The sequence below is a fragment of the Ruditapes philippinarum genome, unplaced genomic scaffold, assembly GCF_026571515.1.
Source record: "Ruditapes philippinarum isolate M1 unplaced genomic scaffold, ASM2657151v2 ctg4621_1_1_1_1, whole genome shotgun sequence".
Taxonomy (NCBI): Eukaryota; Metazoa; Mollusca; class Bivalvia; order Venerida; family Veneridae; genus Ruditapes; species Ruditapes philippinarum.
Genome location: NW_026852407.1, coordinates 74,642 through 89,389, shown reverse-complemented (window position 1 = coordinate 89,389; position 14,748 = coordinate 74,642). Strand labels below are relative to the sequence as shown.

General features: G+C 29.8%; 1 long non-coding RNA gene across 1 annotated transcript; it reads left to right on the top strand.

The window, feature by feature from the left end:
• Positions 1–7,457: 7,457 nt before the first annotated feature.
• Positions 7,458–10,267, top strand: LOC132759441 (uncharacterized). The gene is made up of 3 exons (XR_009629714.1): positions 7,458–7,534; positions 8,131–8,194; positions 10,163–10,267. It is a non-coding gene; the product is annotated as an uncharacterized LOC132759441 (long non-coding RNA).
• Positions 10,268–14,748: the final 4,481 nt, after the last annotated feature.

Here is a 14,748-nt window from a genome sequence, read left to right as displayed (position 1 = left end):
AAGCAAGACTTCTGAATAGCGCTCAATGTTTTCTCGCACGTATATGTTCTAAGGATTACTTTGTGATACTTTTGTTATTTGAAATATTACCGATATAAATAAATACGCTGACTTGGCTAATATTTGTTTTGAAAAATCAATACAAAGACATTTTTTGAATGATTGCTTTTTTTGTTCTAGCACGTCTACTAACCTTGAGGGCTTTCTGGTGTTTCTGATTCATGAACAATCGTCACAGACCAAATAAAATGATACAGTAATTTTCTAGAAAAGGTAGACAGTGAATATGGCTTCTGTCATATAAATTTGTGACTTTTCCATTGTTTGTTTCTAGAGGACAAATGAGCCGCGTCACGACAAAACCAACAAAGTGCGTTTGCGACCAGGATGGATCCAGACCAGCCTGCGCATCCGCGCAGTCTGATAAGGATCCATGCTGTTCGCTTACAAACCCTATAACAAGTAGAGAAACTGATAGCGAACAGCATGGATCCTGATCAGACTGCGCAGATGCGCAGACTGGTCTGGATCCATGCTGGTCGCAAACGCATTACGTTGGTTTTGTCGTGACGCAGCTCAAAAATCAGTCAGTAAGCATTAAGAACATCTAGAAAAATGTAGATGATTTAAGTGCACATTGACTGTAAGGTTAACGCTCTCGTAATAGAATGAAACCATAAAACAGTAAGCTCTAAGATCATTATGAAAGAAGCTTCAATACAACCACATGTAAATTGTAATTATAGTATTATGTAAAACCTCTTACAATTTGAAATCAAGCTAACATTACCTTTTAAAGGTGAATTTAACAAATCAACGTTAATCTTTTTATTTGTTTTAGTGCACGGCTGTCAACAAACATATTTATATTTGCAGAAGTTAGATAATACAGAATTTTTAGTTACCTAATATTTAGTAAAACAATTAAATAACTAAAGTCTATCTTTTGACAATATCAAAAGTTTCTCGTAGTATTCCGACCTGCTGGTACACGTGTCATTTCATGTGCAAAAATGCAACTCTTACACTTCGGTGTATATGAACATAATAATCATAATAATAATAATGACGATGATGATGATGATGATGATTTTTTACCCTAATTTCGTTGCTTAGTATATCACAATACCTCGTTTATAGATATCTTTAATGTACGCTCATTTACAAACTTCTTAAGATGTTTATATTTTCTCGGTCCAAGTTAACATCTGTTAACAGCTTCTTTAAATTGAAATAAATCCACTGAGCTCCAAATCATTAACAGTTTGCACAAATCAAGTTAAGTGAAAATAGCGTCTACAGAAAGCTGCTTCCTTTACTAACATGTCAGGCGTAGTGTTTGTTTTAATTGCATAGAGCACTTAGAGTGATATCTTGTCTCATACATGATGTACACATGTCAATAGTTGGATTGTTTTATTTAAATACAAGCTTAACTTCATGTCATTTACCTTTCTGATGAAAAATCGGTAATAGAAAACTGTGTTTGTTTTTGCAACTTCCATTTTTTTTTTGCATTTATTTGTTTATAAAATTATACGCATCATGCTATGAATTTTTGATGTATTAATGTAAAATCTAACAAATGTTACTAAACACCTATTATAAGGCATTATAAAAAAGGTGTGTTCTTCTTCAAAGAATTATTTATGTCTCTGAATAGTGATAAACTCACTGTAACATTGTGTATTTTCATCGTTATTTATATTCATACATGTAAAGCTGTATATTCTTTTTATCATTATTTCATTTTAATTATGTAACGCAGTCAAAACCTGTATTGCTAACTAGTGTATTTCTAACACAAATATGATAAAAATGAGAACAAAGATCAACGAAGCAAAGGCAACGTTCACAGGACACAGCCCCAGAAACTACCAAAGTCAAGTTATTGTTATTTCGTATATTAGTATATTATCCACCATTGTTTTTTTCTCGTAAGATGTTTTTTTTTCTTTAATTGTCATCTGATTGTCATCTGATTGGTTTGTTTCAATTGTTCTCGATGGATGATTTTCATACTCGCAAACAGCAACTGTGAAGTGTTGTGTATAAAGTTGCATCCATTCTTCAATCAAGTGCTGTTATATTTTCCTGGTCCTTCGGAATCATTGATTTTCAAAGCATTTAGTGCTTTGGATAAAATGCCGCTAAAACTGGTTCTAGTGGGCATGAGACATACTGTTTTTTTATTAACTTTCATAAACAGACTAAATAAAAACAAATCTACAATTATGAATATTTGTTTTGTTTTCATAGCTCTCGTCGGATCTACCACCTTTTCAGATTTTTTTCAGATGAAATATGCAAAGTGTGCTTTGTACAAACATTGAATGATACAGGTGTATAACTTAAGGAAATAATAAAATTACCTTATATTTCATACGTACAAGATTGCTTAATATGAAACAACATTTTGAGTAAGGGGTGTCTTAAAAATTAACCTTAAAAATGTTAAAAGTAATTATAAATAATGTACAAATAGTGTTGCGTGGATAGAGATGGGAATATGGATGATTTCTAGCTTAATATTTTTCTTAATTCTGTATAATTCTGTATGCATTTCAAACATATTACATGTATATGAAAGCGAATGTCAATATGCTAAACTATATTTTTTAAACGTTCTGAACGTAAGTGTAAAACTTTTGTTTTAGGACGAAACATATGTAACCCGCATTATTAAGATCATCATTAACAATAACACTATGTTGTTTAAAAATACTTGTGTTTTCTTTTAGATTCTGTGATCGAGGAGATTTTAACATGAAATGTGAATTTTTGTTTAAGGACCCCTATTATTATGTTTCTGTTTCACCGTATGATAATAAAAAATGACAGTAAATTGTTCGCAAACTGTTTTTTTTTACAATAACAAAGCAGCTTCATTTGTGTTCGATATTCAATTTGTAATATTATTTCTGATATTAGACCTTCAAATAAAATCATTTTGCATTTTATTAAGAAATATATCTTTAATTATTACAATTACCTTAGTAAAATGAAATGAAAATTAGGTATTGAAATAACAGTCAAACAGATTTCTAGAATTTTTTGTTGATATAATACAATTGTAATTATACTCAGTCTGGTAAAATGACATCAGTTATATGGACTTAGCAATAGTTTGAGTTTGCAAGACAATTCTTATCAGTTTAATTAAAATCAGTAGGTTGAACATATGTTTATTTATTTATATATGTTCGGTGTTTCGATCGTAGGCTAATTGTATTCACATTGACATCAGGTAAATATACGGGCTAACTATTATCCATTTTCAGGTATTAAATGGATTAATTATTTTTCAGCTTTTCATTCTTTTTTATCATTTCAAGGAATTTGCCAATCCCGTAATCCGTGCGCATATTTCAGAAAAAGTGATGAATATTGAAAGTAAATGTTATGTCATTACTAAGAATCTTCACAAAAAATACAATAAAGATAAGAAATTGCCAGGAACAGTATACCCGGGTTTACTAAGGCCGAGTATCTTTTCAAGATGTCTCCCGTTATTTTTTTAACATATTTTCATTGTCAATGTTTATATTAGGCACCCGATAAAAACATTATGTGTAAAAATATGGAAAAAGGAAAAAAAATTGTATGAAAATTGCAAACTCTCCGACTAATACTCATTTAGTCATAGCAATTATAGATAAACTCGTTATGATTAAAAAAATGATGATATCAACATTTATAAATGTTACAATATAAAGTGGTCAATTTTCATGATGATGATGATGATGATGTATCTACCTGAAAACTTAGAAAATAAATTTTACAGCTGTTTTTGAACGATTGTAAAGTAGAACATTGTTTTATAGTAATAGGTAATTTGTTCCAAACTATAATAGGTGATGGAATATATGGTACCAAAGGACCAGAAAAAATCAAAATTATTATAATTTGTGTACAAAATGTAAATTTTCTTATTAATTATATATAATAAACAGCTGATTCTAGCATTCTGAGATACGAATTATCATCGCGCCGGATTTGTAATTTTAGATTGCTTTCGACACGGGTTTAAACCCCGTCAGGGGTAAGTCGTTGTTCCTTGAGCAAGAAACATTACACTCGAGCTCATTGCTCAGTACTGGTTCTTTCCAGGAACGGATTCGAATGCTTGTTCGAACGCCACCGCTAACAAATTATCCTAAATTCTAAAGTACTGTAGAATAAGGCAAGATGTGCTGATGGAATTGTAAGAAAATGTTTTTAAAGATGAAGAATATACCGCAAATATTGCATAAATAAAATCTTCAAAATCATACTCAGTCATCGATAACAAGAAAAAAAAAAAACTTTATCAACAATTCAACGAAATGCATTTCAAAAGTGTATGTTTGTTTTTATTTTCATAAGGATATTACATGTTAAAAGGAAACTTTACTTCAAATATATTAAATTTCCCACTGTATATAATTGTGTGTTGTAGAAATGATATCAAGTGAAAAATGCCAAATGTCTGTGTTGCTTTTTTGTCAACAGACACTGATGATATTCTGTAACTGTTTTATGTTTTTTGAAGTTCCTTACCACCCACTCATAAACCTTTAGGCGATTTGTCCGTACGTAACAGAAGTATAAAATTGGGAAATCAAATGTCAAATATTTTCTTTCATATACCATCATCATTCTCATCAAAATATATTAAACTTTCAAAGTTGTTTGAAGTTTACTTGTTTTTCTTAACCAAAGATACCAAGTGTCGCCACAGTGGGTGACATTTTGCGATTGTCTGCAAAATGAACACTTACTTATTTCATTTGTTTTTAAAGAAATAAAATGTTGAGTGACATTTTGCTATTTGCATGACTTTTGAAATGTATGTTACGTGAAAATTTCTGTAAATTGCACAATAACTTATTTCATTTGGCAGTGATGTTGCTTTTTTAATGTTCATTTTTAAGTCCCTTGATCTATTACACTCACTTTAAATTGTATAAGTGCACATGTTCTCGGGAATCCATCATTTGTGTAATTGTTTCTATATGACTACATTGACTGTTGTTTATAAACGATTACAATGATGCCTAGAATGATCTATTCTGACTGGGGCATGTCATAAGTTTTCAAATTGTAAAGCCGCAAACAAGATTTTCCTCTAATTTGTTTTATTTTAATCTTATATCCTATTTCATGTTTTAGAGGAATGAAAAAAACAACAACAACAACAAACCCCCCAAAAACAACATAGCAGCAAGAGTATTTCATGTGAAATTAGTAATAAGTTTTCCCTGAAAAAGGGGAATAATCATATAATAAGTGTACATTGTATATTATGTAAACACGTTACTTCATGTAGGTAGTAGCGTAGGTGAGGGCGGAAACACAAAACCATAGATGAAAATCCATACCAATTAAATTTGTTTTGCATTAAAACAACCACTGTTTAATTACTTAAGTATATAGTATGATGCATAGCCATATTCAAAACATCGTTGTATTGTACTTTACTCAGCAAGATCTTTCACTACAAAACTTTGTTTCACGTTAATCACTAAGAGGAAATATCGGTTGAGAAAACAAAATCATTAAAAACAAAGGATTGGCGAAAACATACTAATGATTATAAGTCATTTCTTTTTTTTTTTACTTTAATCAGCGTCTGAAGGCTTTTGCCGCGGGTTATAAATAGTTAAATATATTATTTCAATTAACTGAAAATAGGACATAATAATATCACTTCCTGTGCCATGAAATAATTTCTGTTTTTATGTTTATATTTTGTTTGATATAAATCACATTGTTTGAGAAATTTCTCTCATGACCTCTCCTGCTTTCTTGTCATTACTTTTGTATATTTACATACAGAATTTTAAGACATATTCATCAAATGATATAAGTTTCATTTAAAATTAGTTTGAGAATAATTTTCAATGTCCTGTTATTTAAATTTTCAAAGATTCCATTCAGATATATATGTTTAAGATGTCATTATTATTTTCCAGACATTCCAACATTTCAGATTGGTGTTCAATATTTGAAAGTAAAAAGACAAAATAGCGAATAAAAGCCACGTTAAGAGAATGTCCCGGTGGAGGGCTGTGAGTTTTCTTGAAAATTGGTGCATGCCACCATTTTTGATTGTATGATATTTCATTTTATGATTTCTTATTTTAACTTTTATAAATAATCAAGAAATTGGAATATAATGCCGAATTTAGAAAGTATATGTCACCATTTCTATTGATTCAATGTTGAAATAAGTATAAGAAATAATTATAAAGTGAATAAAATTATAATATTCAGTAGTTCACATATTTAACCTAAGAATATTGATACGAATGTTACTGAATTTTCAACTTTAAAACAGACAATTTATTCTTTTAAATTTTTGTTTGTGGTCTGATAATGACCTTTAATATCTCATGTTTTTTTGTAAATATTATTATCTATAAAACACGTCAAGGAAAATTCTAAGTAGGCGTTATAATTTGTCTCTTTGACAAAGAATTGATAAATGTTGTACTTCAATGGTAACAGTTTAAAAGCTAACTTTGCATAGGAATGTTCCATTTTTTTCTATTTAAATTAACAAAAAAATCATAATAAAAAAAACACCAAGAAACAACACGTCCTTTACCAAAATATGGTTGAATGTATTATAACTGATAAAAGATCTTTAACTTGAAAGAAGCTAATTTAAATTGACTCATACCATTCACTATTTCCTTTTTTGTATGGATTATTAAAGCTATTGTTAATCTAAAATAGCCAAATTTAAATTATTTAGCATATTTTAGGATTTGCTCTTTTAAAATAAGACTTAACATGATAAAGTTAGATAAGTTAGTGAATATAGTTATAAACTACACTTCCAAAATGCATTCAAATGTATATTATACTTTTATCATATAATAGAAATCTACGGAAGCGCCATGGTGCCAATTTAACATGCTCTATCAAAAATGATAACTCCTACAAAGGAGATAAATAAGGAGTTTATAACATTTATAAAGGAGATATTAACTACTCCTAAGTAGGCTTTTTATCTTCTACGTAGGAGTTATAAAGCCCTGCGTAGAAGTTATGAAGTCCTTATTAGGCTTTTTATCTCCTACGTAGGATTTTTATAGAACATGTTAAATTGGCACCATGACGCTTCCGTACAAATCCCTCTTAGCAGGCTATTCAAAAATAAACCAGGGCATAATAATGTCAAATGTCAATGTTTTAATGCTAAATAATTTCATTTACAGCAATTAAATATTCGAAAAGACGTAAAAGGGCAGACTGGTTTTATTTGCGTTAACCAGAAGATGACATCGCGTCTTTTTATCTCTACCAACCTTACTTACACTTCCTAATTTAATTTAATATGATCATTCATACACATTGCGTTAAAATATAGTTTTATAAATTGGTAAGCTTTGATATATAGTCACACTAACCTTTTATTAACACTTATCATTGAACTTTCCTACTACAACTCTTCCGCATAAGATTTGACGTTACAACATTAGATAAGACAAAATGAATTAATAATCATTTAAGACCAAATTACCTAACCAGACAGCTGCTTATCAAAGTGAGTAAAAAGAAATGTTTTAATAATTAATAATGTGGTCGGAAAATGTCTGGTAAAATAACATCATGTTCATTTTTGTCAATGATTATTTTCCATTTTCTCCTATAAAATATGAAGCATCTACATGTAAAATGACCAACAGTAGATTTACTGTTTACTAAGTATTGGTTAATTTTCGTCAGTCTTGAAAAAAATTTAATTTCAATTATGTTGATTTAACTTATTCTAACCTATATTTTTGATATGTTGATTGATTGTATTTTGAAATTACATTTTGTGCAATAGATCATTCCATTTTTCGAATTCTTTGGTACATTTAATCGACAGTAAATTGTCTAAAATACTATCCCGTAAAATCAGTGTATCACACTTTGCACGTTGTAAAGATTAAAAACATAATTTCAACCACTTAGTGGAATAGTGTTTGTTTCTGTAAACAATTATGCGTCGCTCTTGGCAGTTTTATTTCCATAAGTGCTGTCTAACAAAATCTAAACTTATACTAAATGTACCGAAGAATTTCAAAAAATTGATCGATTTTATTGGACAAAATGTAATTTCAACCACTTATTAATAAGCTAAAATTACACTTTCAGAGAAGAAAGATGCTGTTCAAATTTTATATGGTCGTATTAATTCTACTGCAGTACTGTTTGTTAGGTAAGGTAACAATGTGTTCAATATTTTATACCCCCGCCTCTATTAATTGTGTGTGATACATATATATGCCATATTGTCCGCCGCTACATAACTCAAAATCAAATTTTTAAAATTCTACCCATACCGGAAATTTTATCTGGCTAGGGGAGGTGATGCCAGATAAGTCGATACATTAAAGCGCATTTTATGAGTAAAAATGACGTCACTGTGGCATATTTGAGAATGAAAATGCGTGCCTATGATGACGTTAATTCAGCGTTATGAATTTTAGTTGTGATTATATACGCTGTTGTCAGAAAAAAGTTACGGATAAAAAAAACATGAATTTCCATGGAAAATTGTTTTATTGAGGTAAAGAATTTAAAATATAATATAGTAGAATACTGTATAAGTGGTTAATTTTGCAACGTGGAAATATTCGCGATGTTTGCGTATTGAAATTATTCGCAAATATTTGATCACGCAAAAATTATTTCTTTTTATGCAAACTTTCTTTTATTATTTGAGATCATATATTCATGTAGCATCTTACATGAATAAATTTGACTGTTCAGGTACTGGGATTTATTGTTCTCATTGTTTGTTTAAGTATGGTCTTGACAAATCACAAATGTTTTAATGAAATATTATTTGTGTTCATAACACGATAGGTTATTCTAATAACAAAAGAATGTTTCCTAATATGACAAAGAAATGTGTGATCAGGTCCTTTATCAAAATAACAATGGATATTTCAAACAATTATATAAATAATAAAGGTATCAAACAACTGTCAAACAACTGAACAGAAGGATTACAATAACGGCATATTCTCAACATAAACATACTTATTTAATAATAGATAGTATAAAAAAAAAACAGTATTAAATTCAAGAAATCATATTTTCGTAAATATTTCCGCACGCAAAAATTCCACTTTTTGACATTCGCAAATTTCTTGTGACGCATAAATATCCACTTATACAGTATGCAATAAAATATCTGATGTATGTTTACGGTTCTGATCGGAATATCCGTTCCTCGGAAACCCGCATATGGGCCACAATTCGCCTCGTTAGCGCCCAATGGGCGGATTCCTTTGGGGCGGATATTCCAATCCAAACCGCAACATTTGACAGATTTATTAAACCATTTCCGATAACACTAACGAAAACACCAGTCTGATATGCAAGAACTTATTATTAATCCTAATTAAATAGAAAAAAAACTTTAAAAAAAAAGCTATTAGCACAATCCTTGCAGAGCAACACATTTTGGGAGGTAGAGATTTATTCTTAGTGTTGAAAGGTGTTTTTATTTTTTAAAGAACTTGAAATAATTGTTATAGACATGATGCCGTTTATGTAGAAATGTAACTGCTCTACCGACGCCTGATCTGTAGAAGAAGCACTATAAGTGCGTATTTCAAAATGATGACATCAATTTAAGTAAAGCGTTTGTTACTTTTTTATAGAACGATTAAAAATGGTTCATAGAATTTATATCAACTTTACATGATCATATAATGTGATAACAAACATTCCTTGAGAGTATTGCAATGACGGCAAATAAGGCCTTAATTTTCTGGTGGGGGGGGGGAGGAATACGGAAACACTCTTTGAAGTTATTTGCTAAAATTTCAAGAATTGGTAATGAGCGGTGTATTCTAAACAAATGCCAAATGTCCTAAAAACACAGCATACTATATGCTTTAAGAATTTTCCTTTCTCTTTTAATTTAAAGGGTATGAAAAATGTAAAAATTAGAATAACATGAAATTCTATATTGTGATTAAGAATAAAACAAAAACATACACAAAATATAAAAATGAAATTAAAAAGACTGATATATCAAGCTATCTGCCTTGAAATGACCTTAAAAGTTTAATAAGCACAACAAAATTATTTAAAAAACACCAGAAATATGAATAAATATGATCGTTGAAAGATTGTAATGTTCATAAATTTAAGTTTCTTTCTTTTTTCACAGGAAGTGGCTCAAAAAAGGCTTTTACATTGAAACCACCGTCTACAATACTACGTACGTACTTAGACTCTAGTTATTTTTACAAGTAAATCGTTGTGATAGTGCCAGTCAAAATTATCTGAGTGTTGAAAATGAAATATAATTTAGACGATGCACTGTCTCAAATCGGTACCGGAAAATGTGTTTGTATTTCAAAAAATCAAGGTGCACGTTCAATAATTAAATTCATCTTAATCCATTATGCAAATATATTATTTGTTGTCATTTAGCAACCCACGGATGCGGCATACCTGTTGCTCAACCAATTACCAGTCGTATTGACAATATTAACATGTAGAAAAATTTTTACTGTTAAACTTCCGTTCCAATATGTAAAACAGAAAAAGATATAGATGAATTCTCCCATAATGTTATTCTCCCATAACGCTCTAATGGGGTATTTCTCCAAGTACGCCGTCATGGGAGATTTCTCCCATTTTAATTTTGGGAGATTTCCGCACCATTTTAATTTTGGGAGATTTCTCCCATTTACTAAATGGGTTAGTTCAGCCAATGGGAGAATTGCAAAATTCTTTAAATATATTCCTCGAATACTTATAAATTTATTATAAGTATTATATATTCAACACATGTAAAAATATTTAGAAAAAAACTCTTTTTCCTCCCACGGTTTTATTCTCCCACTTTAAGAAATGGGGTTTAAACCCCACTAAAGTCCCAGTGGGACACGTAAAACCCCGTGGGAGAATTGAAAAACCCCATGGGAGGTCACACTTTGAACGCTCACCCTGCGTTTAATTATTGCGCTATCTTTGTATAAAAGGTCAATAATCGTCTATTTTTATCCAAATCACTGTTTGATTTAACTTTTTGTATTGAAACTATATTAAAAAGGGTAGTTGAGTTTGCGAAAATTCCGGATTTGCAATCTTTTTCCGGAGGCTGTTATAATATAATTAATCAATCACTCGAGTGTGTTCCATCATATCATGTCACTCTCTAATAAATATGACACTTGTATTGTGATACTTAGTATAAAGTATTGGCTTCTTTTTTCTTATTGATTATTTATCATTCTTTATTATTTGTACATGTATGGCATGTTTCATTTGTAATTTGATTATTTTTTGTAACCAATTTGTGACGAAGAGCTATGACCAAACCAAAATGATATAAATGTTTTGTTCTGTTTTGCACTATTAACTTCACTTTTAAGTAGTGGAAAATCATTTTATTTCAAGCAAATTTGAATAACCAAGAAAATCTGAATAAAAATATGTATTTTGCCGCTTTTTTATACAAAACTGTTATATTTATCCCTGTCATGCTTAAAAATCCCTTAGATGGTCGGTTTAGAACTGAGAGAGCATGTCTGTGTGTAAATTCGCCATCTGAATCAACTGAATAAAGTACATTCCAAATTGAAAGATATAATATGCTCAACCTGATCTATCAACGTATTTTTTATGTAGATCTGATAATGACCTTATATGTTTCACCTTCTTTATAATTCTGATTTCCCGAAAAAGCTATTTTTAGCCATGCAATCAAACCAGTTTTTACATAGGCATTAGAAGAAGTATCAAAATACAGTTATCAAACTATTGATTTTTTTGAAGTAATCTTTAACAATTTAACTTGAAACTGTTACAATTTTTAATGGGCAAGATTGTTTCGCCAGTTTACCTGTCGGCTATATTTGCAACGCCATGTTTGTTCTCGAAGTCGTGCAAATTACCTACTCAGTATTGTGTTTTTCCAGGGTAAAAATTAGAAATTACATCGCTTTCAAAATTATGAAAGCTCGCTGATGATTGGCTGTGTGATAGGTAACCAGATATGACTTCGTATTTGGTCACGGTCAGATAAAAAAAGCGGAACGTTTTTTAGAGCTAAATTTTTAATTTTCAGTTTGGGTCTTTGCTCATTTTTTTTGATTTCAATTTTTTATCACGGGAAATTTTATAAAAAAACCATATTTAAAAATTTTCAAAAATTTGAGAAAATTCATTTCAAAAATTCTTTTTTGGGAAAATTTTTCCCCCAAAAAATTTACTTGTAGATTTTTCTATATATAAATTTTAACATTCCTTTTATGTTTTTTTCTTTCTTGACATTAGCGTTGTCTTGTTTTCACAAAATATCGTTTTTTAAAACCAGTTACATAAAATAAAAAACCTCAATATTTTTTGCAAGTAAGTAACAATGGTAAGGTAACAAACAAGAGGCCGAATACCTCCGAATACCTCCATTTCTAACCAGGAACCAAACTGTTGAACATTGGATATTTAAACATTATACATTAAGCAGACGATATTTTAACAAACGATATGTTTCGAGCATGCAAAGGGTTAAATGTGTTCTAAAACATTCTGCTCGTAAAATAAATTTATTAGTTTGAATCCATACACAGATTCTTGTGTCTAAACAGCTGAAATATCAGCTCGTTTTATTCCATTCACAAGATGTTTTGTTTTGGCAATGACATTATACCACAATATATTTATTATAACTAAAAGAGGGTGATAAATCAAGTAGGCACCAGGTGTAATAGTATCAAATTCTAACTCGCAGACTTTTGCACTGCTTCATAATACTTTAAAACATAAGCAAATATTTTTACCCATTAGCTTTATTAATAAAGATAGTTTATAGAATATATATTTCCCCCTTTTATTTGCAAATTCTTTTAATTATTCATTTAATAACATAAACATCACCTTGTAGATTTTAGCAAGCTTATTCATAAAGGGCGATAAGTAAAACGTTTACCGTCTACGAAATGTTCCTTTATGTAAACATAGTAACGATTTTCTTTGGTATTTCAATGGTTATCAGTAGCAATTTGATATATAGAGCATATTGAATGTGTGCAGGTTCAATACATAATTTATTGAACGAGTTAAATACATTTATAACTTACAAGCCTCTAGCGAGCATAATATATTTTTGTTTCCAACAAGATCAATAAATTTAGTAATGGAGCTACATGAATATTATATTCTATTTAACAAAAATCCAAAATTAGAACTGTTTATGATAAAAAGAACCATTTTTCATTGACGCGCCTATAGCATAACGCTAACATTTAGCCCTTCTTTACGCGCTGTTTGTATAACGCAAATGACGTCAGGTCAAATCAATTGCCCGGTCGTGCAATACCGTTTTTACGGAGTCGTAAAAGCGGTACGGGTAAGTAATTAACTGATTATAATGATTATTTTGTATTGAATAAATAAATTTAAATTTCTTAAAGGTAAAATAAGACATTTAAAAGAAATATCTTGAAAAAAGACACTCGGTGAAATTTAATATCCTGTATTTGTATCAACAGCAGTTCGGTTACCTGCATTTAAAATCTCATTCTGTTTTACTTTTACTTAAAATGACTTGTTCGACAATAGTTGATAAATATAAGTAGACAATTTTATTCCATTTTAAGGCTGACGCTCAGGTGATTTTAGTAAAGTACGCATATTATAAATTGACATTGACAAGTTCAGTAGAATTTAACATGAAATCTGATCGTATTCACGTTTATTGTTTCCACGTGATTAGAAATGGGAACCGAGGGAGTACTCACGTAGGCGACATTCTCATGTAGGCGTTAATACTATATATTTATATGAAGAATATTGAATTATACTATATATTTTGCTAAAATATAACATATATACAGAAAACAGAATAAGTACATAAGTACAGGTTTGTTTTTGTTTGATTTCCAAAAAAAAATTGTATAGTAAAATATGCCAAAATAAATAAATTGTTACATAAAATACGGATACGAATCCGGCTCTACTTAATATATCAATCTAAATATTGCTACAGCCGTAAATTAAAATGTCAAAATATAAAAAGTATTGATTCTTTATACGGTTATCAATTAACAGTCTTAGGCTTCTATATGTGCATTAATGTTCAAAATATTCATTCTACAATAAAAATATAAGAAACATATCTCAGCCAATCAAAACCAAATATAATGCATTTTTATCACATACCCTTGCAGCTTTGCGACGCCGTAATTTTAAACAGCACTGCGCGGCCGTGCAAATATTTTGACGTGACGTCATTTGCGTTAAACAAACATAGTTTAAAGACGCGCTAAATGTTAGCGTTACACTACAAATCTATTGACTCCTTGAATGAAAAATAATATGCTCACCAGAAGCATATTTTTAATCGACTCGTTCAATAAATTCAGTATTGGATTTACACTTATTCCATATCCTCTATTTATAGATTATCACATTTTAATCATATTCTGAAAACTGTCGAAAAAAAAATTTCATGCTAAGTACACCTTAATATCGCATAATTTAATGTTGATTACAAAACTAAGTTAAGTTTAAATTTTAGTTTTCAGAACAAACCCTATCGATTGGTACAAAATAATCCAAAGCATTCAAAAGATCTGTCAATAAGATCAAAATAATATAATAATGGTTGTTTAAGCTGTGAAGGAAAAGGGTTGGAAAATAGAAATGGCAGCAAACCTATTGGTCACTTTGTTTCCAGAATTTGGAAACAAGACTAAGGGAGGCAATAGATCGAACAGGCTCAATAACTTTCTTGTTATATGAAGT